The sequence below is a fragment of the Crinia signifera genome, chromosome 2, assembly GCF_055691185.1.
Source record: "Crinia signifera chromosome 2, ASM5569118v1, whole genome shotgun sequence".
NCBI lineage: Eukaryota > Metazoa > Chordata > Amphibia > Anura > Myobatrachidae > Crinia > Crinia signifera.
The window spans coordinates 103,084,463-103,108,032 of NC_139218.1; the positions used below are offsets into that span (position 1 = coordinate 103,084,463).

The 23,570-nt window shown below is 44.3% G+C and overlaps 9 non-coding genes and 1 pseudogene across 9 annotated transcripts; all 10 read left to right on the plus strand.

The window, feature by feature from the left end:
• The first annotated feature begins 1,395 nt into the window (after positions 1-1,395).
• Positions 1,396-1,611, plus strand: LOC146061035 (small nucleolar RNA U3). The gene has a single exon (XR_014470593.1). It is a non-coding gene; the product is annotated as a small nucleolar RNA U3 (small nucleolar RNA).
• A 630-nt stretch (positions 1,612-2,241) lies between these two features.
• LOC146061214 (small nucleolar RNA U3) lies at positions 2,242-2,457 on the plus strand. The gene has a single exon (XR_014470746.1). It is a non-coding gene; the product is annotated as a small nucleolar RNA U3 (small nucleolar RNA).
• Positions 2,458-10,163: 7,706 nt separating this feature from the next.
• On the plus strand, positions 10,164-10,372 carry LOC146061426 (small nucleolar RNA U3). The gene has a single exon (XR_014470931.1). It is a non-coding gene; the product is annotated as a small nucleolar RNA U3 (small nucleolar RNA).
• A 630-nt stretch (positions 10,373-11,002) lies between these two features.
• LOC146061036 (small nucleolar RNA U3) lies at positions 11,003-11,218 on the plus strand. Its single transcript, XR_014470594.1, has one exon. It is a non-coding gene; the product is annotated as a small nucleolar RNA U3 (small nucleolar RNA).
• Positions 11,219-11,848: 630 nt separating this feature from the next.
• LOC146061430 (small nucleolar RNA U3) lies at positions 11,849-12,040 on the plus strand (annotated as a pseudogene).
• Positions 12,041-12,670: 630 nt separating this feature from the next.
• LOC146061365 (small nucleolar RNA U3) lies at positions 12,671-12,886 on the plus strand. The gene has a single exon (XR_014470880.1). It is a non-coding gene; the product is annotated as a small nucleolar RNA U3 (small nucleolar RNA).
• A 7,710-nt stretch (positions 12,887-20,596) lies between these two features.
• LOC146061425 (small nucleolar RNA U3) lies at positions 20,597-20,805 on the plus strand. Its single transcript, XR_014470930.1, has one exon. It is a non-coding gene; the product is annotated as a small nucleolar RNA U3 (small nucleolar RNA).
• A 619-nt stretch (positions 20,806-21,424) lies between these two features.
• Positions 21,425-21,640, plus strand: LOC146061108 (small nucleolar RNA U3). Its single transcript, XR_014470656.1, has one exon. It is a non-coding gene; the product is annotated as a small nucleolar RNA U3 (small nucleolar RNA).
• A 630-nt stretch (positions 21,641-22,270) lies between these two features.
• LOC146061082 (small nucleolar RNA U3) lies at positions 22,271-22,486 on the plus strand. The gene has a single exon (XR_014470633.1). It is a non-coding gene; the product is annotated as a small nucleolar RNA U3 (small nucleolar RNA).
• A 631-nt stretch (positions 22,487-23,117) lies between these two features.
• Positions 23,118-23,333, plus strand: LOC146061384 (small nucleolar RNA U3). The gene has a single exon (XR_014470896.1). It is a non-coding gene; the product is annotated as a small nucleolar RNA U3 (small nucleolar RNA).
• Positions 23,334-23,570: the final 237 nt, after the last annotated feature.

Here is a 23,570-nt window from a genome sequence, read left to right on the forward strand (position 1 = left end):
TGGGTACTCTTTACTTAGAAGGGCGCCCATCTCGGCCATCTCGGGCATTGAATGCACTAAAAAATCAGGTGCGATGTGACAGACGAGATGCCCGAGATTTCCCATAGGGAACAATGTTAAATGTCTCAATTGACCCGATTTTCCTGTTCAATGCCTCAATTGACCCAATTTTTCCATAGGAAACAATGTTAAATGGGCCACAGAGGCCAAATAGGCACCCTGAAGTGAATAATGGCCACCCGAATTGTTAACGCCACCCCACGATCAACGTCAACCCGAAGCGTGGGGAGCGCAGCGAGCCCGCGAGGGGCGGCGGTACGCGTCCTACGACCTTTTCATACCCCCACTATCCACGTCGGCGTGGAGTTGAGAATAGAAAGTGTGGCGAGCGCAGCGAGCCACCGAGCCCGAAGCGTGGCGAGCGCAGCGAGCCCCGCGAGGGGACGCGGATACCTTCACAGGTATCCGCGTCCCCTCGCGGGCTTCACAGCTGTCCGCGTACCCTCGCGGGGCTCGCTGCACTCGCCACGCTTCGGGCTCGGTGGCTCGCTGCGCTCGCCACACTTTCTATTCTCAACTCCACGCCGACGTGGATAGTGGGGGTATGAAAAGGTCGTAGGACGCGTACCGCCGCCCCTCGCGGGCTCGCTGCGCTCGCCACGCATCGGGTTGACGTTGATCGTGGGGTGGCGTTAACAATTCGGGTGGCCATTATACACTTCAGGGTGCCTATTTGGCCTCTGTGGCCCATTTAACATTGTTTCCTATGGAAAAATCGGGTCAATTGAGGCATTAAACAGGAAAATTGGGTCAATTGAGACATTTAACATTGTTCCCTATGGGAAATCTCGGGCATCTCGTCGGTTGATCGCACCCGATTTTTTAGTGCATTCAATGCCCGAGATTTTTTACTAACGATGCCCACGATCAAAATCGTGGGCGCCCTTCTAAGTAAAGAGTACCCAATTTTGTTTGCAGCGTATTTGTTTTAAAATGGGTATTAGCAAAATAGTAACAGCTGAATTGCTTACAGTTGCAAGCCACTGATTTAGTTTTGAATGCAATGTGGGAAATGATGAAATTACCAATAGATTTTTGATAGTAATATTAGTGCATTATTTTAATTGCTAAGTATTCTGTTTGATATTTAAGACCAACATCTTAGTGTATGCCAATATTATAATCTGCTAAATAATTCTATTTTAAAATGTCTCTAGACTTACAACAAACCATTTATAGTTTGCATACTTTAATCATTCAATTTGTGGAGCAGGTTATGATTGTGAAAATTGGGTAACAATACGATTACCCACTTTCAAAAATGGTACAAAAATGTCTCCATTACTTTAAATACTGATTCTTATGGTCTAGCTAAACCATCAACAAATGGGAATTAAGACTATACTTTCAGGGATCATTTCTATAGGCAATGATGGGAGAAATGTGCTTGAAAGTGTCCAAACTCACCAACCACAATGATGAGTTAAAGGGCTCTCTTCTCAGCATGAAGGCAGTTGGCAACTCTGTTTCTTATGGATGTTGCTTGCTTTTGATGACTGTGCCACTTTTTGAAATAGAAAAAGTGGTAGGAGAGAGCTCATTCAGAGTGGTTGTTTCCAGTTTTCATTATACGTTATGGCAATTTTGTGCTGTAGTTGTGTGTGTTTGAGTAAATATGGGTCTACATATCTTTACGTTTCTGAATTTGAACGTTGATTAGTGGAGAAAAATGTTTTTGAATGAGTATTTGCGTTTGACTTTTAATCTTGTACAAGTGATTTATTTTTATGAGGACTGATGCATTTAAAACAATTTTGTTTGCAGCATATTTGTTTTAAAATGGGTATTAGCAAAATAGTAACAGCTGAATTGCTTACAGTTGCAAGCCACTGATTTATTTTTGAATGCAATGTGGGAAATGATGAAATTACCAATAGATTTTCGATAGTAATATTAGTGCATTATTTTAATTGCTAAGTATTCTGTTTGATATTTAAGACTAACATCTTTATGTATGCCAATATTATAATCTGCTAAATAATTCTATTTTAAAATGTCTCTAGACTTACAACAAACCATTTATAGTTTGTATACTTTAATCATTCAATTTGTGGAGCAGGTTATGATTGTGAAAATTGGGTAACAATACGATTACCCACTTTCAAAAATGGTACAAAAATGTCTCCATTACTTTAAATACTGATTCTTATGGTCTAGCTAAACCATCAACAAATGGTAAGTAAGACTATACTTTCAGGGATCATTTCTATAGGCAATGATGGGAGAAATGTGCTTGAAAGTGTCCAAACTCACCAACCACAATGATGAGTTAAAGCGTTCTCTTCTCAGCATGAAGGCAGTTGGCAACTCTGTTTCTTATGGATGTTGCTTGCTTTTGATGACTGTGCCACTTTTTGAAATAGAAAAAGTGGTAGGAGAGAGCTCATTCAGAGTGGTTGTTTCCAGTTTTCACTATACGTTATGGCAATTTTGTGCTGTAGTTGTGTGTGTTTGAGTAAATATGGGTCTACATATCTTTACGTTTCTGAATTTGAACGTTGATTAGTAGAGAAAAATGTTTTTGATTGTTCATTTGAATTTTAATCTTGTACAAGTGATTTATTTTTATGAGGACTGATGCATTTTAAACAATTTTGTTTGCAGCGTATTTGTTTTAAAATGGGTATTAGCAAAATAGTAAAAGCTGAATTGCTTACAGTTGCAAGCCACTGATTTTTTTTTTTTTTTTTTTCCATCAATAAATTTTTATTGGTACAAAAAGGTTATATGGGGTACAAAAGGAAAGAGGGGACAATCAAAAAGGGGAGTGGAGGGGGGTAAGGATGGCAAACATCAGAGGGGTACAAGTTGGAAAAAAAATAAAAAAAATAAATCCCATAACATGTCGCTACGCAGAGCGACCAGTAGAAGCAGCATCGTTGTGAGCAATACAAAACAAAACAGACTAAGTACACCAATTTCCTGGGGCCCTGCACTAGTGACATTCAGCAGTCACCCGAGGTGGAGGGAGCAGAGCCAAGGCATTGATCTTGGGGTGGGGAGGCATCGGGGGGTTCATTTAGGCTGAATAGTGGTGAACGCGGAGGAGTTTCAGGGGGAAAGAACTTGGCACCGTCTCCCTGCGTGGTGTATATGTACCAAGGTAACCAACGGGGGTGTGGGGGAGGGGGACTAGATGCGAGAGGTAAGGTATTGGTTTCCATGAGGTAGTGGTGGTTAGTCTTAAGGATGACCTTATGGAGTGATGGGGGGAAGGCTTGTTTCCATTGCTGAGCCACATTTGCTCGTGCAGCAATGAGAATATGCCCAAGAACATAGGTTTGTTGTGTTGGGACACTTTGGGGGTAGATATGGAACAGAGCGATAGTAGGTGAGGGAGTGATAGTGGTCTGGAGGACAGTAGAGATCAGGTTAAAGACCCCCTCCCAGTACTCCCGGAGTTTGGGGCAGGACCAAAAAATGTGGTATATGTTACCCACACAGCCACACCGCCTCCAGCACTGGTTTGAGCATGACGGCCAGAAGGTGTGGAGGCGGTCAGGGGTTAAATAGAGCCGGTTAATGAGCTTGATGTGCATTTCAGTGTGGTTTAGGCAGCGGGACATTGTGTAGGAAGATAAAAATATCTGTCGCCACTGGGCAGGTGACAGTGGTCCGCCAAGGTCCGACTCCCATTTCCTATGAGCTGAGGTCCTGGAGAACCCAGGAGGGGTCACCAAGGCCTTGTACCAAAACGATATGTCCCCTCTAGAGTGCACCATGGTGTGTCTGGAGAGAGCTACCTGTGAGAGAGAATCTGGGGGGGAGTAGCTATGGAAATGGGCTTTCCACCAATGAGCGAGTTGCAGATAACGGTAGTGTTCTGAGTTGGGGAGGGAGAATTGGTGTTGGAGGGAGGTAAAGGGGATCATAGAGTGGGCGTTCAGGACATCACCTAGGGAGATAATCCCGCATTCTTTCCAGGCCGTTAGCCGGAGGTTGGGTATCAACTTCGCCACTGTAGTGATAGGCAGGGTAGTAATGAGAGAGTGAGAGGAAGGGAGCGTAGCAGTCAGTTGGTCCCACGCGTGGAGGGATGCTTTGGTGGATGGGAGTAGGTTTGGGAGGCTAGGTCTAACATGTCTCGGGATCTTGAGGAGGTCGGATATTGGGATATGGGGAGAGCGGGTTTGTTCGATGGTCACCCATGCCCTAGGGGAGGTAAGATCAGAGTAGTGTTTTATTGGGGCTAATAGGCATGCTGATTGGTAGTGGAATAGGTCAGGAAGGTCGAGTCCCCCGAAGGCTCTGGGAATTGACATCTTTGAACGAGCCATTGCTGGAGGTTTTTCCGCCCAGACATATTTCGTTAGGATGGAGGTGGCAAGTTGTAGGGACTTCTTAGGGAAGACATAGGGGATGGTGCGGAACAGGTACATTAATTTAGGGAGCAGCGACATCTTAAAAGCTGCCATACGTCCCATCCAGGAGACTTCAAATGACATCCAGGACTTGGATAGGGCAGCAAGGGAAGTGAGGAGGGGGGCCAGATTGGCATCAAAGACATTAGCCATAAGGGGTGTGATCTGGATGCCAAGGTATTTTATCGAATCAGTTTGCCAATTATATTTATATGTAGATTTTAATTGGGGTAATGAGTTGGTAAGATTTATCGGGAGGGCGTCAGTTTTAGTAGTGTTGAGCTTATAATAGGAGGCCGCACTATAGGATGTAAGTGTTGAGTGTAGAAATGGAAGGGAGGTAATAGGATTGGTCACAAAGAGGAGTACGTCATCCGCGAATAGACTGAGTTTGTGGTTGATATGGCCTGTGTGAAGACCTGGGAGGTTGGGGTCATTGCGGATGGAGATGGCCAGAGGTTCTATGGAAAGAACAAAGATTAATGGGGATAAGGGGCAGCCCTGTCTGGTGCCGTTGGAAATCTTGAATGGGTCCGATACAAAACCGTTGGTGAACACCCGGGCCGACGGGGAGCTGTATAGTGACAGGATCGACGTGAGAATCCGATCCCTAAAGCCAAAGCGTGACAACACCTCCTGCATATATTTCCAATTTAATCTATCAAACGCTTTTTCCGCGTCTAAGGATAAAAGGAGGAGGTCTTGCTCAGCAGAAAGAGAGTCGACCAGGTCAAACACTCTTCTGGTGTTGTCAGAGGCCTGCCGTCCTGGGACGAACCCCGTCTGGTCCGGGTGTACCAGCAAGGGTAGAAATTGGTTGATACGGAGCGCCATAAGTTTGGCAAATAGCTTAATGTCCGTGTTTAATAATGCAATAGGGCGATAATTCTGGCAAAAGGCCGGGTTTTTGCCTGGTTTTGGGATAGTTACTATGCGAGCTTCCAGTAGCTCTGGGGTAGCATAGCCTGTAGAGGATAGTTCATTAAAAAGGTTCGTTAAATATGGGGACAGAAGGTCGCTAAAAGTGATGTAGAAGTCTGTGATAAACCCATCGGGTCCAGGAGCTTTATTGCGGGGGAGGGATTTAATGGCTGATTGGACCTCTGGCTGAGTCCATGGGGCGTTCAGAGAGTCTAATTGTTCTGTTGTAAGGGAGGGAAACTGCAGGCCATCTAAGAAAGCAGAAATGGTGTCGCTAGTGGGTTGTGGCGTGGAGGGGTCTGAGGACAGGTTGTATAGTTTGGAGTAGTAGTCAGCAAATTGGTTGGCTATGTCTTTGGGGTTTCTAAATGTCTCTTTATTAGGGGAAATTATGCATTTAATTCTGTTCCTAGCCTGTTGGGCACGTAGCTTACGAGCGAGCATCCTGCCCGACCTATTACTAGATAGATAGAATTTGTGCCTTAATCTATTCAGGGCAGCCTGTGTACGTGCTAGGAGGAGTTTTTGAAGTTGGCCACGTATATCAGCTAGCTCTTTCTTTAGAAGGCTTGACGGGGCAATCTTATTTTGGGATTCCAGGGCAAGCAACCTGGCCTCCAAGGTCCTCTGAGTCATAATGGCTCTCCTTTTTAGGTTAGCTCCCGCCTGAATGGCTGCTCCTCTAGTGACCGCTTTAAAGGCGCACCAGTGGGTGGATATGGAGGTGTCCTTCGGCTCGTTGTTGGACATGTAGGAGTTGATTGACGTTAGGATGGTGGTTTTAGCGGTAGGGTCTGTCAGCAAATGTGGGAATAAGCGCCACGGTCTGGGGGGAATTTTGGATGGGTGGAAGTTGTATTGCCACACGACGGGGGCATGGTCAGACCATGTAATAGGAAGAATGTCGACACTTGTGGTATGCTGCAGGGCCCATTTATCACATAGAATGAAATCAATCCTGGAATATGTATTGTGTACAGGGGAGTAGAACGTGTATTCCCGTCCGGTAGGGTAAGTAGTCCTCCAAGTGTCATATAGATCAAATTCTAGCAGGAGGTTGCGGAATGCTAAGGACGTGTTGGCGGAGGAGGATTGACGGCTAGGGGGGTGACGGGATTTGTCCAGCGAGGGGTCTAGGGTCAGGTTAAAATCGCCTAACAATACTAAGGAGCCCTTGGCGGAGTTCCTAACAAGGGAGAGTAGTTTCCGCAGGAAGGGAACTTGGTTAGAATTGGGAGCGTAGACGCATACAATAGTAGTCAGCCTATCCTCGAGGAGGCCTGTTAGCAATAAGTATCTGCCATTCTTGTCTGTTATCTGAGAATGGTGGACAAAGGAGATGTGTTTGCTAAACAGGACCGCCACACCATTCCGTTTAGCTGGGCCGTTAGCATAGTAGGCTACAGGATAGTTCGAGTCCCTAAAGGCAGGGGGATTGGATGAGGCAAATTGCGTCTCCTGGAGCGCAACAACATCTGCTCTTTGTTTGCGGAAATATGACAGGGCTAACCTTCGCTTGTTGGGGGAGTTCAGCCCCTTAACATTCAGTGAGAGAAATTTAGGCATTTTAAAGTTTGAAGGGGTTGAGATAGGGGGTCAGTCAGTGCCGACATGTGGGATATTTGCTCTCGTAGATATGGGAACCGCAGCTTTTGCCGTCCTATGGTGGGGGGGTGGGGGGGAGAGGAGAGGGGGATATTGGGGACAGAGAGGGAAGCGGGGAATAAGATAAAGGGAAAGGTAAAACAAAAGGGTCCAATTAATTGGGCCCGCATGACTACTGCAGGGGAAGAGAAAAGGGGGGATCTCGTGCAGTAGTATGTGGAGGTTAGGGGGTGGCCTGGTACCTGAAATGGGAGGGAAAACAAGGCCGCCACTCAAAAATTCACAAATAAGAGAAAGCGTATAATAGGAGAGTCTAGCATACTGTGGGGTAGTTAACCGAGAGAAACATTATTAGCATACCATATAACATATCTAGATAAACAAAACAGTATTAGACTATATGGAATTAAACTGTCTAACTTGTTAGCAAGTACCATTCTAAATAACTAATGGTAGAAGGTGTTACAACTAATGGACTAAGCGTCCAAGGTCCTGCTTCGCTAAATAAGGAGAGAGAATATACTCATCACTTAGTCCTCATCCCAGAAGAGAGGGAAGCAGGGGGACGACTGTGAAGTCCACGGAACTGCAAGAATAATCAGGCTTGAAAAGCAACAGTCTGTCAGGTGTCGGTCCATTCCTGGCGCAGGGACTGCGGGCGTCTTGGTTCTTGGGGTCTAGTGACCGAGATGTCCCACTCTAGTAAAAGCTTGATTCCTGCATCCAGGGAGGATATGGTGTAGGTGGTGTCTTCATGGTATATTATCAGCTTGACCGGGAACCCCCAGCGGTACCGGATTTCGTGGGAACGTAGTGCCGAAGTGATGGGTGCAAACGCTCTCCTGTTGGCCATGGTTGCAGGAGAGAAGTCCTGGAACAGCTGGAGGCCGCCCAGAACATCGGTGTTCTTTTGCTCACGGGCCGCTCTCAGCAATTGCTCTTTTATCGTGAAGAAGTGGACTCGGAGGAGGGTATCTCTGGGTAGGTCGGCTGAGACGGTCTTCGGTCTAGGAAGGCGATGGATGCGGTCGATCAGCAGCTCTTTGGAGTCAGTGGTAGGTAGGAGTTTGCGAAACAGGTTGATGGCATAGCCTTCAAGCTCGGAGTTAGCCACGGAGTCGGGTATGCCTCTAATTTTAACGTTGTTACGTCTGGACCTGTCTTCCAAGTCTGCAAGTTTGGATTTAAACTGGGTAATCTCCTGTTGCTGTTGGTCATAGGAGGATATCAGGTCATTGTGGGACGCAACCAGCTCCTCCATTTTCCGTTCTAGGTGGTCTGTTCTGTCTCCTATCGCCACTAGTTCCGTCTTGACCTCCCGTATGGCAAGTTTGAAATCTTTGGCTATCTCTGCCTGGAACGCAGAGAAAACCTGGCATAGGGACTTTACTGTCACGGGTTCGTCTGAGTCAGCATCTATCCCTGCCACTCCAGATGGAGGGGTCAGCTCACCAATCACCCCCAAGGGGGATGGCATCTGCTTGGCGGGGCTGGTGTTGGGTACTGGAATTTGGGAAGATCTCCTGGAGGACATGGATATTCTAGCCGGCACAGTGTCTTTGGCTTTCTTGGAGGGCATATTGAAATTTCAGGCACAATAGAACGAGAGAAAAGACGATGTGGCACCGTGGGGGTAATGGTAACAAGTTACAATGGCATGATTGACGCTAGAGGCCGGGTGTTAGGGAGTGGCAGCCATGAGGGCAGGGTGCTCACATTTGAGCTAGTGGAGGGGAGTCTTCTATGGTGATTATGGTAGGGCGCGTTTGTATAGCCGCTGGGCCCGTAACAGAGCAGTTAGGGGTCGGATGGCCCAATCAGCGCGGATCCACCTATGTGTTGCCCAATATTGTGGGAAAAGGGGAGCAACTTGTCCTCACACACCCAGGTCTGTTGGGAGGGGTGTAGGAGTATCTAATAGGAGCACAAGGGCTCAGGTGTAGGTGTGGGAGCACTTTAGGGGCTTCAGAAGTGAGGTTTGTGCAGCCGCAGGGCCCATATCAGGGCAGTTAGGAGTCAGGTAGCGCAGTCAGAACGGATCCACCTCTGTGTTGCCCAATAATATGGGGAGAGGGGGGTAATTTGTCCCCACGCTCTCAGATCTGTCGGGTGGGGTGGAGGAGAATCCAATAGGAGGTCAGGGGCTCAGGTGTGGGAGCTCTTTAGGGGCTTCAGCGGTGGGGTCTGGTAAGAGGAGATGTTTTCCAGCGGTATAGCTGTGGGGGAGATTATGGGGAGCTCAGCAGCTGTGGCCTCAACCAAAATGGCGGAAGCGGGGAGTGGGGCCGGCTGTGCTCTCTAGAGGCAGCTGTAGCCTCCCGCAGGACTCACACTGGAGAGCTGCGCCGGGTGAGCTTAGACGCTGGCTCTCCTCTGTGTGGGTGGGCTTCCTGTCAGTGTCACCGTCTATCGCCCGGCAGGAGCTGGCAGGTCTCTCTTGTCTCTCCCCAATCGCAGGCCGGCTACGAGGTCACGGCGCGATGCGGGAGCACGGAGGTGCCGGGAGTAGCTGCGCGGGCAACCAGGAGTCCGAGGCTACCGGGCTCTTACCTCCTCCGCCCGCTGCTGCCGGTGTGTCCCGCTCCGTGTTCCGTCGGCGGCCTGGTGCGCCGCGTCTGCCCAGAAATTTAGGTCCCGGCTTCGGCCACGGACTAGGCCGCAACCTGCAGGAGCACTGAAAAGTGCTCCCCGGCTCAGCGGCGGGCGTCCACAGCGGTCCGGGGTCAGGTAGGAAGGGATGGCTTCGGGGTAACAGGTAGGGACAGGGGTACTTGGGGTAGAAAAGGGTATAAAGGTGTTAGAAGGAGCAGGAGCTATCTAAAAACGCGTCCTCTCGGTCAGCTCGCCAGGCCACGCCCCCGCCACTGATTTATTTTTGAATGCATTTTGGGAAATGATAAAATTACCAATAGATTTTCGATAGTAATATTAGTGCATTATTTTAATTGCTAAGTATTCTGTTTGATATTTAAGACCAACATCTTAGTGTATGCCAATATTATAATCTGCTAAATAATTCTATTTTAAAATGTCTCTAGACTTACAATAAACCATTTATAGTTTGTATACTTTAATCATTCAATTTGTGGAGCAGGTTATGTTTGTGAAAATTGGGTAACAATACGATTACCCACTTTCAAAAATGGTACAAAAATGTCTCCATTACTTTAAATACTGATTCTTATGGTCTAGCTAAACCATCAACAAATGGGAATTAAGACTATACTTTCATTTCTATAGGCAATGATGGGAGAAATGTGCTTGAAAGTGTCCAAACTCACCAACCACAATAATGAGTTAAAGGGCTCTCTTCTCAGCATGAAGGCAGTTGGCAACTCTGTTTCTTATGGATGTTGCTTGCTTTTGATGACTGTGCCACTTTTTGAAATAGAAAAAGTGGTAGGAGAGAGCTCGTTCAGAGTGGTTGTTTCCAGTTTTCACTATACGTTATGGCAATTTTGTGCTGTAGTTGTGTGTGTTTGAGTAAATATGGGTCTACATATCTTTACGTTTCTGAATTTGAACGTTGATTAGTAGAGAAAAATGTTTTTGAATGAGTATTTGCGTTTGACTTTTAATCTTGTACAAGTGATTTATTTTTATGAGGACTGATGCATTTAAAACAATTTTGTTTGCAGCGTATTTGTTTTAAAATGGTTATTAGCAAAATAGTAACAGCTGAATTGCTTACAGTTGCAAGCCACTGATTTATTTTTGAATGCAATTTGGGAAATGATAAAATTACCAATAGATTTTCGATAGTAATATTAGTGCATTATTTTAATTGCTAAGTATTCTGTTTGATATTTAAGACCAACATCTTAGTGTATGCCAATATTATAATCTGCTAAATAATTCTATTTTAAAATGTCTCTAGACTTACAACAAACCATTTATAGTTTGTATACTTTAATCATTCAATTTGTGGAGCAGGTTATGTTTGTGAAAATTGGGTAACAATACGATTACCCACTTTCAAAAATGGTACAAAAATTTCTCCATTACTTTAAATACTGATTCTTATGGTCTAGCTAAACCATCAACAAATGGGAATTAAGACTATACTTTCAGGGATCATTTCTATAGGCAATGATGGGAGAAATGTGCTTGAAAGTGTCCAAACTCACCAACCACAATGATGAGTTAAAGGGCTCTCTTCTCAGCATGAAGGCAGTTGGCAACTCTGTTTCTTATGGATGTTGCTTGCTTTTGATGACTGTGCCACTTTTTGAAATAGAAAAAGTGGTAGGAGAGAGCTCATTCAGAGTGGTTGTTTCCAGTTTTCACTATACGTTATGGCAATTTTGTGCTGTAGTTGTGTGTGTTTGAGTAAATATGGGTCTACATATCTTTACGTTTCTGAATTTGAACGTTGATTAGTAGAGAAAAATGTTTTTGAATGAGTATTTGCGTTTGACTTTTAATCTTGTACAAGTGATTTATTTTTATGAGGACTGATGCATTTAAAACAATTTTGTTTGCAGCGTATTTGTTTTAAAATGGGTATTAGCAAAATAGTAACAGCTGAATTGCATACAGTTGCAAGCCACTGATTTCTTTTTGAATGCAATTTGGGAAATGATAAAATTACCAATAGATTTTCGATAGTAATATTAGTGCATTATTTTAATTGCTAAGTATTCTGTTTGATATTTAAGACCAACATCTTAGTGTATGCCAATATTATAATCTGCTAAATAATTCTATTTTAAAATGTCTCCAGACTTACAACAAACCATTTATAGTTTGTATACTTTAATCATTCAATTTGTGGAGCAGGTTATGTTTGTGAAAATTGGGTAACAATACGATTACCCACTTTCAAAAATGGTACAAAAATGTCTCCATTACTTTAAATACTGATTCTTATGGTCTAGCTAAACCATCAACAAATGGGAATTAAGACTATACTTTCAGGGATCATTTCTATAGGCAATGATGGGAGAAATGTGCTTGAAAGTGTCCAAACTCACCAACCACAATGATGAGTTAAAGGGTTCTCTTCTCAGCATGAAGGCAGTTGGCAACTCTGTTTCTTATGGATGTTGCTTGCTTTTGATGACTGTGCCACTTTTTGAAATAGAAAAAGTGGTTGTTCCCAGTTTTCACTATACGTTATGGCAATTTTGTGCTGTAGTTGTGTGTGTTTGAGTAAATATGGGTCTACATATCTTTACGTTTCTGAATTTGAACGTTGATTAGTGGAGAAAAATGTTTTTGAATGAGTATTTGCGGTTGACTTTTAATCTTGTACAAGTGATTTATTTTTATGAGGACTGATGCATTTAAAACAATTTTGTTTGCAGCATATTTGTTTTAAAATGGGTATTAGCAAAATAGTAACAGCTGAATTGCTTACAGTTGCAAGCCACTGATTTATTTTTGAATGCAATGTGGGAAATGATGAAATTACCAATAGATTTTCGATAGTAATATTAGTGCATTATTTTAATTGCTAAGTATTCTGTTTGATATTTAAGACTAACATCTTTATGTATGCCAATATTATAATCTGCTAAATAATTCTATTTTAAAATGTCTCTAGACTTACAACAAACCATTTATAGTTTGTATACTTTAATCATTCAATTTGTGGAGCAGGTTATGATTGTGAAAATTGGGTAACAATACGATTACCCACTTTCAAAAATGGTACAAAAATGTCTCCATTACTTTAAATACTGATTCTTATGGTCTAGCTAAACCATCAACAAATGGGAATTAAGACTATACTTTCAGGGATCATTTCTATAGGCAATGATGGGAGAAATGTGCTTGAAAGTGTCCAAACTCACCAATCACAATGATGAGTTAAAGGGTTCTCTTCTCAGCATGAAGGCAGTTGGCAACTCTGTTTCTTATGGATGTTGCTTGCTTTTGATGACTGTGCCACTTTTTGAAATAGAAAAAGTGGTAGGAGAGAGCTCATTCAGAGTTGTTGTTTCCAGTTTTCACTATACGTTATGGCAATTTTGTGCTGTAGTTGTGTGTGTTTGAGTAAATATGGGTCTACATATCTTTACGTTTCTGAATTTGAATGTTGATTAGTAGAGAAAAATGTTTTTGATTGTTTATTTGCATTTGAATTTTAATCTTGTACAAGTGATTTATTTTTATGAGGACTGATGCATTTAAAACAATTTTGTTTGCAGCGTATTTGTTTTAAAATGGGTATTAGCAAAATAGTAAAAGCTGAATTGCTTACAGTTGCAAGCCACTGATTTTTTTTTTTTTTTTTTTTCCAATAAATTTTTATTGGTACAGAAAGGTTATATGGGGTACAAAAGGAAAGAGGGGACAATCAAAAAGGGGAGGGGAGGGGGGTAAGGATGGCAAACATCAGAGGGGTACAAGTTGGAAAAAAAATAAAAAAAATAAATCCCATAACATGTCACTACGCAGAGCGACCAGTAGAAGCAGCATCGTTGTGAGCAATACAAAACAAAACAGACTAAGTACACCAATTTCCTGGGGCCCTGCACTAGTGACATTCAGCAGTCACCCGAGGTGGAGGGAGCAGAGCCAAGGCATTGATCTTGGGGTGGGGAGGCATCGGGGGGTTCATTTAGGCTGAATAGTGGTGAACGCGGAGGAGTTTCAGGGGGAAAGAACTTGGCACCGTCTCCCTGCGTGGTGTATATGTACCAAGGTAACCAACGGGGGTGTGGGGGAGGGGGACTAGATGCGAGAGGTAAGGTATTGGTTTCCATGAGGTAGTGGTGGTTAGTCTTAAGGATGACCTTATGGAGTGATGGGGGGAAGGCTTGTTTCCATTGCTGAGCCACATTTGCTCGTGCAGCAATGAGAATATGCCCAAGAACATAGGTTTGTTGTGTTGGGACACTTTGGGGGTAGATATGGAACAGAGCGATAGTAGGTGAGGGAGTGATAGTGGTCTGGAGGACAGTAGAGATCAGGTTAAAGACCCCCTCCCAGTACTCCCGGAGTTTGGGGCAGGACCAAAAAATGTGGTATATGTTACCCACACAGCCACACCGCCTCCAGCACTGGTTCGAGCATGACGGCCAGAAGGTGTGGAGGCGGTCAGGGGTTAAATAGAGCCGGTTAATGAGCTTGATGTGCATTTCAGTGTGGTTTAGGCAGCGGGACATTGTGTAGGAAGATAAAAATATCTGTCGCCACTGGGCAGGTGACAGTGGTCCGCCAAGGTCCGACTCCCATTTCCTATGAGCTGAGGTCCTGGAGAACCCAGGAGGGGTCACCAAGGCCTTGTACCAAAACGATATGTCCCCTCTAGAGTGCACCATGGTGTGTCTGGAGAGAGCTACCTGTGAGAGAGAATCTGGGGGGGAGTAGCTATGGAAATGGGCTTTCCACCAATGAGCGAGTTGCAGATAACGGTAGTGTTCTGAGTTGGGGAGGGAGAATTGGTGTTGGAGGGAGGTAAAGGGGATCATAGAGTGGGCGTTCAGGACATCACCAAGGGAGATAATCCCGCATTCTTTCCAGGCCGTTAGCCGGAGGTTGGGTATCAACTTCGCCACTGTAGTGATAGGCAGGGTAGTAATGAGAGAGTGAGAGGAAGGGAGCGTAGCAGTCAGTTGGTCCCACGCGTGGAGGGACGCTTTGGTGGATGGGAGTAGGTTTGGGAGGCTAGGTCTAACATGTCTCGGGATCTTGAGGAGGTGGGATATTGGGATATGGGGAGAGCGGGTTTGTTCGATGGTCACCCATGCCCTAGGGGAGGTAAGATCAGAGTAGTGTTTTATTGGGGCTAATAGGCATGCTGATTGGTAGTGGAATAGGTCAGGAAGGTCGAGTCCCCCGAAGGCTCTGGGAATTGACATCTTTGAACGAGCCATTGCTGGAGGTTTTTCCGCCCAGACATATTTCGTTAGGATGGAGGTGGCAAGTTGTAGGGACTTCTTAGGGAAGACATAGGGGATGGTGCGGAACAGGTACATTAATTTAGGGAGCAGCGACATCTTAAAAGCTGCCATACGTCCCATCCAGGCGACTTCAAATGACATCCAGGACTTGGATAGGGCAGCAAGGGAAGTGAGGAGGGGGGCCAGATTGGCATCAAAGACATTAGCCATAAGGGGTGTGATCTGGATGCCAAGGTATTTTATCGAATCAGTTTGCCAATTATATTTATATGTAGATTTTAATTGGGGTAATGAGTTGGTAAGATTTATCGGGAGGGCGTCAGTTTTAGTAGTGTTGAGCTTATAATAGGAGGCCGCACTATAGGATGTAAGTGTTGAGTGTAGAAATGGAAGGGAGGTAATAGGATTGGTCACAAAGAGGAGTACGTCATCCGCGAATAGACTGAGTTTGTGGTTGATAGGGCCTGTGTGAAGACCTGGGAGGTTGGGGTCATTGCGGATGGAGATGGCCAGAGGTTCTATGGAAAGAACAAAGATTAATGGGGATAAGGGGCAGCCCTGTCTGGTGCCGTTGGAAATCTTGAATGGGTCCGATACAAAACCGTTGGTGAACACCCGGGCCGACGGGGAGCTGTATAGTGACAGGATCGACGTGAGAATCCGATCCCTAAAGCCAAAGCGTGACAACACCTCCTGCATATATTTCCAATTTAATCTATCAAACGCTTTTTCCGCGTCTAAGGATAAAAGGAGGAGGTCTTGCTCAGCAGAAAGAGAGTCGACCAGGTCAAACACTCTTCTGGTGTTGTCAGAGGCCTGCCGTCCTGGGACGAACCCCGTCTGGTCCGGGTGTACCAGCAAGGGTAGAAATTGGTTGATACGGAGCGCCATAAGTTTGGCAAATAGCTTAATGTCCATGTTTAATAATGCAATAGGGCGATAATTCTGGCAAAAGGCCGGGTTTTTGCCTGGTTTTGGGATAGTTACTATGCGAGCTTCCAGTAGCTCTGGGGTAGCATAGCCTGTAGAGGATAGTTCATTAAAAAGGTTCGTTAAATATGGGGACAGAAGGTCGCTAAAAGTGATGTAGAAGTCTGTGATAAACCCATCGGGTCCAGGAGCTTTATTGCGGGGGAGGGATTTAATGGCTGATTGGACCTCTGGCTGAGTCCATGGGGCGTTCAGAGAGTCTAATTGTTCTGTTGTAAGGGAGGGAAACTGCAGGCCATCTAAGAAAGCAGAAATGGTGTCGCTAGTGGGTTGTGGCGTGGAGGGGTCTGAGGACAGGTTGTATAGTTTGGAGTAGTAGTCAGCAAATTGGTTGGCTATGTCTTTGGGGTTTCTAAATGTCTCTTTATTAGGGGAAATTATGCATTTAATTCTGTTCCTAGCCTGTTGGGCACGTAGCTTACGAGCGAGCATCCTGCCCGACCTATTACTAGATAGATAGAATTTGTGCCTTAATCTATTCAGGGCAGCCTGTGTACGTGCTAGGAGGAGTTTTTGAAGTTGGCCACGTATATCAGCTAGCTCTTTCTTTAGAAGGCTTGACGGGGCAATCTTATTTTGGGATTCCAGGGCAAGCAACCTGGCCTCCAAGGTCCTCTGAGTCATAATGGCTCTCCTTTTTAGGTTAGCTCCCGCCTGAATGGCTGCTCCTCTAGTGACCGCTTTAAAGGCGCACCAGTGGGTGGATATGGAGGTGTCCTTCGGCTCGTTGTTGGACATGTAGGAGTTGATTGACGTTAGGATGGTGGTTTTAGCGGTAGGGTCTGTCAGCAAATGTGGGAATAAGCGCCACGGTCTGGGGGGAATTTTGGATGGGTGGAAGTTGTATTGCCACACGACAGGGGCATGGTCAGACCATGTAATAGGAAGAATGTCGACACTTGTGGTATGCTGCAGGGCCCATTTATCACATAGAATGAAATCAATCCTGGAATATGTATTGTGTACAGGGGAGTAGAACGTGTATTCCCGTCCGGTAGGGTAAGTAGTCCTCCAAGTGTCATATAGATCAAATTCTAGCAGGAGGTTGCGGAATGCTAAGGACGTGTTGGCGGAGGAGGATTGACGGCTAGGGGGGTGACGGGATTTGTCCAGCGAGGGGTCTAGGGTCAGGTTAAAATCGCCTAACAATACTAAGGAGCCCTTGGCGGAGTTCCTAACAAGGGAGAGTAGTTTCCGCAGGAAGGGAACTTGGTTAGAATTGGGAGCGTAGACGCATACAATAGTAGTCAGCCTATCCTCGAGGAGGCCTGTTAGCAATAAGTATCTGCCATTCTTGTCTGTTATCTGAGAATGGTGGACAAAGGAGATGTGTTTGCTAAACAGGACCGCCACACCATTCCGTTTAGCTGGGCCGTTAGCATAGTAGGCTATAGGATAGTTCGAGTCCCTAAAGGCAGGGGGATTGGATGAGGCAAATTGCGTCTCCTGGAGCACAACAACATCTGCTCTTTGTTTGCGGAAATATGACAGGGCTAACCTTCGCTTGTTGGGGGAGTTCAGCCCCTTAACATTCAGTGAGAGAAATTTAGGCATTTTAAAGATTTAAGGGGTTGAGATAGGGGGTCAGTCAGTGCCGACATGTGGGATATTTGCTCTCGTAGATATGGGAACCGCAGCTTTTGCCGTCCTATACCGGGGGGGTGGGGGGGAGAGGAGAGGGGGATATTGGGGACAGAGAGGGAAGCGGGGAATAAGATAAAGGGAAAGGTAAAACAAAAGGGTCCAATTAATTGGGCCCGCATGACTACTGCAGGGGAAGAGAAAAGGGGGGATCTCGTGCAGTAGTATGTGGAGGTTAGGGGGTGGCCTGGTACCTGAAATGGGAGGGAAAACAAGGCCGCCACTCAAAAATTCACAAATAAGAGAAAGCGTATAATAGGAGAGTCTAGCATACTGTGGGGTAGTTAACCGAGAGAAACATTATTAGCATACCATATAACATATCTAGATAAACAAAACAGTATTAGACTATATGGAATTAAACTGTCTAACTTGTTAGCAAGTACCATTCTAAATAACTAATGGTAGAAGGTGTTACAACTAATGGACTAAGCGTCCAAGGTCCTGCTTCGCTAAATAAGGAGAGAGAATATACTCATCACTTAGTCCTCATCCCAGAAGAGAGGGAAGCAGGGGGACGACTGTGAAGTCCACGGAACTGCAAGAATAATCAGGCTTGAAAAGCAACAGTCTGTCAGGTGTCGGTCCATTCCTGGCGCAGGGACTGCGGGCGTCTTGGTTCTTGGGGTCTAGTGACCGAGATGTCCCACTCTAGTAAAAGCTTGATTCCTGCATCCAGGGAGGATATGGTGTAGGTGGTGTCTTCATGGTATATTATCAGCTTGACCGGGAACCCCCAGCGGTACCGGATTTCGTGGGAACGTAGTGCCGAAGTGATGGGTGCAAACGCTCTCCTGTTGGCCATGGTTGCAGGAGAGAAGTCCTGGAACAGCTGGAGGCCGCCCAGAACATCGGTGTTCTTTTGCTCACGGGCCGCTCTAAGCAATTGCTCTTTTATCGTGAAGAAGTGGACTCGGAGGAGGGTATCTCTGGGTAGGTCGGCTGAGACGGTCTTCGGTCTAGGAAGGCGATGGATGCGGTCGATCAGCAGCTCTTTGGAGTCAGTGGTAGGTAGGAGTTTGCGAAACAGGTTGATGGCATAGCCTTCAAGCTCGGAGTTAGCCACGGAGTCGGGTATGCCTCTAATTTTAACGTTGTTACGTCTGGACCTGTCTTCCAAGTCTGCAAGTTTGGATTTAAACTGGGTAATCTCCTGTTGCTGTTGGTCATAGGAGGATATCAGGTCATTGTGGGACGCAACCAGCTCCTCCATTTTCCGTTCTAGGTGGTCTGTTCTGTCTCCTATCGCCACTAGTTCCGTCTTGACCTCCCGTATGGCAAGTTTGAAATCTTTGGCTATCTCTGCCTGGAACGCAGAGAAAACCTGGCATAGGGACTTTACTGTCACGGGTTCGTCTGAGTCAGCATCTATCCCTGCCACTCCAGATGGAGGGGTCAGCTCACCAATCACCCCCAAGGGGGATGGCATCTGCTTGGCGGGGCTGGTGTTGGGTACTGGAATTTGGGAAGATCTCCTGGAGGACATGGATATTCTAGCCGGCACAGTGTCTTTGGCTTTCTTGGAGGGCATATTGAAATTTCAGGCACAATAGAACGAGAGAAAAGACGATGTGGCACCGTGGGGGTAATGGTAACAAGTTACAATGGCATGATTGACGCTAGAGGCCGGGTGTTAAGGAGTGGCAGCCATGAGGGCAGGGTGCTCACATTTGAGCTAGTGGAGGGGAGTCTTCTATGGTGATTATGGTAGGGCGCGTTTGTATAGCCGCTGGGCCCGTAACAGAGCAGTTAGGGGTCGGATGGCCCAATCAGCGCGGATCCACCTATGTGTTGCCCAATATTGTGGGAAAAGGGGAGCAACTTGTCCTCACACACCCAGGTCTGTTGGGAGGGGTGTAGGAGTATCTAATAGGAGCACAAGGGCTCAGGTGTAGGTGTGGGAGCACTTTAGGGGCTTCAGAAGTGAGGTTTGTGCATCCGCAGGGCCCATATCAGGGCAGTTAGGAGTCAGGTAGCGCAGTCAGAACGGATCCACCTCTGTGTTGCCCAATAATATGGGGAGAGGGGGGTAATTTGTCCCCACGCTCTCAGATCTGTCGGGTGGGGTGGAGGAGAATCCAATAGGAGGTCAGGGGCTCAGGTGTGGGAGCTCTTTAGGGGCTTCAGCGGTGGGGTCTGGTAAGAGGAGATGTTTTCCAGCGGTATAGCTGTGGGGGAGATTATGGGGAGCTCAGCAGCTGTGGCCTCAACCAAAATGGCGGAAGCGGGGAGTGGGGCCGGCTGTGCTCTCTAGAGGCAGCTGTAGCCTCCCGCAGGACTCACACTGGAGAGCTGCGCCGGGTGAGCTTAGACGCTGGCTCTCCTCTGTGTGGGTGGGCTTCCTGTCAGTGTCACCGTCTATCGCCCGGCAGGAGCTGGCAGGTCTCTCTTGTCTCTCCCCAATCGCAGGCCGGCTACGAGGTCACGGCGCGATGCGGGAGCACGGAGGTGCCGGGGGTAGCTGCGCGGGCAACCAGGAGTCCGAGGCTACCGGGCTCTTACCTCCTCCGCCCGCTGCTGCCGGTGTGTCCCGCTCCGTGTTCCGTCGGCGGCCTGGTGCGCCGCGTCTGCCCAGAAATTTAGGTCCCGGCTTCGGCCACGGACTAGGCCGCAACCTGCAGGAGCACTGAAAAGTGCTCCCCGGCTAAGCGGCGGGCGTCCACAGCGGTCCGGGGTCAGGTAGGAAGGGATGGCTTCGGGGTAACAGGTAGGGACAGGGGTACTTGGGGTAGAAAAGGGTATAAAGGTGTTAGAAGGAGCAGGAGCTATCTAAAAACGCGTCCTCTCGGTCAGCTCGCCAGGCCACGCCCCCGCCACTGATTTATTTTTGAATGCATTTTGGGAAATGATAAAATTACCAATAGATTTTCGATAGTAATAGTAGTGCATTATTTTAATTGCTAAGTATTCTGTTTGATATTTAAGACCAACATCTTAGTGTATGCCAATATTATAATCTGCTAAATAATTCTATTTTAAAATGTCTCTAGACTTACAATAAACCATTTATAGTTTGTATACTTTAATCATTCAATTTGTGGAGCAGGTTATGTTTGTGAAAATTGGGTAACAATACGATTACCCACTTTCAAAAATGGTACAAAAATGTCTCCATTACTTTAAATACTGATTCTTATGGTCTAGCTAAACCATCAACAAATGGGAATTAAGACTATACTTTCATTTCTATAGGCAATGATGGGAGAAATGTGCTTGAAAGTGTCCAAACTCACCAACCACAATAATGAGTTAAAGGGCTCTCTTCTCAGCATGAAGGCAGTTGGCAACTCTGTTTCTTATGGATGTTGCTTGCTTTTGATGACTGTGCCACTTTTTGAAATAGAAAAAGTGGTAGGAGAGAGCTCATTCAGAGTGGTTGTTTCCAGTTTTCACTATACGTTATGGCAATTTTGTGCTGTAGTTGTGTGTGTTTGAGTAAATATGGGTCTACATATCTTTACGTTTCTGAATTTGAACGTTGATTAGTAGAGAAAAATGTTTTTGAATGAGTATTTGCGTTTGACTTTTAATCTTGTACAAGTATGAGGACTGATGCATTTAAAACAATTTTGTTTGCAGCGTATTTGTTTTAAAATGGTTATTAGCAAAATAGTAACAGCTGAATTGCTTACAGTTGCAAGCCACTGATTTATTTTTGAATGCAATTTGGGAAATGATAAAATTACCAATAGATTTTCGATAGTAATATTAGTGCATTATTTTAATTGCTAAGTATTCTGTTTGATATTTAAGACCAACATCTTAGTGTATGCCAATATTATAATCTGCTAAATAATTCTATTTTAAAATGTCTCTAGACTTACAACAAACCATTTATAGTTTGTATACTTTAATCATTCAATTTGTGGAGCAGGTTATGTTTGTGAAAATTGGGTAACAATACGATTACCCACTTTCAAAAATGGTACAAAAATTTCTCCATTACTTTAAATACTGATTCTTATGGTCTAGCTAAACCATCAACAAATGGGAATTAAGACTATACTTTCAGGGATCATTTCTATAGGCAATGATGGGAGAAATGTGCTTGAAAGTGTCCAAACTCACCAACCACAATGATGAGTTAAAGGGTTCTCTTCTCAGCATGAAGGCAGTTGGCAACTCTGTTTCTTATGGATGTTGCTTGCTTTTGATGACTGTGCCACTTTTTGAAATAGAAAAAGTGGTAGGAGAGAGCTCATTCAGAGTGGTTGTTTCCAGTTTTCACTATATGTTATGGCAATTTTGTGCTGTAGTTGTGTGTGTTTGAGTAAATATGGGTCTACATATCTTTATGTTTCTGAATTTGAATGTTGATTAGTAGAGAAAAATGTTTTTGATTGTGTATTTGCATTTGACTTTTAATCTTGTACAAGTGATTTATTTTTATGAGGACTGATGCATTTAAAACAATTTTGTTTGCAGCGTATTTGTTTTAAAATGGGTATTAGCAAAATAGTAAAAGCTGAATTGCTTACAGTTGCAAGCCACTGATTTATTTTTGAATGCATTTTGGGAAATGATAAAAATAGCAATAGATTTTCGATAGTAATATTAGTGCATTATTTTAATTACTAAGTATTCTGTTTGATATTTAAGACCAACATCTTAGTGTATGCCAATATTATAATCTGCTAAATAATTCTATTTTAAAATGTCTCTAGACTTACAACAAACCATTTATAGTTTGTATACTTTAATCATTCAATTTGTGGAGCAGGTTATGTTTGTGAAAATTGGGTAACAATACGATTACCCACTTTCAAAAATGGTACAAAAATGTCTCCATTACTTTAAATACTGATTCTTATGGTCTAGCTAAACCATCAACAAATGGGAATTAAGACTATACTTTCAGGGATCATTTCTATAGGCAATGATGGGAGAAATGTGCTAGAAAGTGTCCAAACTCACCAACCACAATGATGAGTTAAAGGGCTCTCTTCTTAGCATGAAGGCAGTTGGCAACTCTGTTTCTTATGGATGTTGCTTGCTTTTGATGACTGTGCCACTTTTTGAAATAGAAAAAGTGGTAGGAGAGAGCTCATTCAGAGTGGTTGTTTCCAGTTTTCACTATATGTTATGGCAATTTTGTGCTGTAGTTGTGTGTGTTTGAGTAAATATGGGTCTACATATCTTTACGTTTCTGAATTTGAACGTTGATTAGTAGAGAAAAATGTTTTTGAATGAGTAATTGCGTTTGACTTTTAATCTTGTACAAGTGATTTATTTTTATGAGGACTGATGCATTTAAAACAATTTTGTTTGCAGCATATTTGTTTTAAAATGGGTATTAGCAAAATAGTAACAGCTGAATTGCTTACAGTTGCAAGCCACTGATTTATTTTTGAATGCAATGTGGGAAATGATGAAATTACCAATAGATTTTCAATAGTAATATTAGTGCATTATTTTAATTGCTAAGTATTCTGTTTGATATTTAAGACTAACATCTTTATGTATGCCAATATTATAATCTGCTAAATAATTCTATTTAAAAAATGTCTCTAGACTTACAACAAACCATTTATAGTTTGTATACTTTAATCATTCAATTTGTGGAGCAGGTTATGATTGTGAAAATTGGGTAACAATACGATTACCCACTTTCAAAAATGGTACAAAAATGTCTCCATTACTTTAAATACTGATTCTTATGGTCTAGCTAAACCATCAACAAATGGGAATTAAGACTATACTTTCAGGGATTATTTCTATAGGCAATGATGGGAGAAATGTGCTTGAAAGTGTCCAAACTCACCAACCACAATGATGAGTTAAAGGGCTCTCTTCTCAGCATGAAGGCTGTTGGCAACTCTGTTTCTTATGGATGTTGCTTGCTTTTAAAGACTGTGCCACTTTTTGAAATAGAAAAAGTGGTAGGAGAGAGCTCATCCAGAGTGGTTTTTTCCAGTTTTCACTATACGTTATGGCAATTTTGTGCTGTAGTTGTGTGTTTGAGTAAATATGGGTCTACATATCTTTACGTTTCTGAATTTGAACGTTGATTAGTAGAGAAAAATGTTTTTGAATGAGTATTTGCGTTTGACTTTTAATCTTGTACAAGTGATTTATTTTTATGAGGACTGATGCATTTAAAACAATTTTGTTTGCAGCGCATTTGTTTTAAAACGGGTATTAG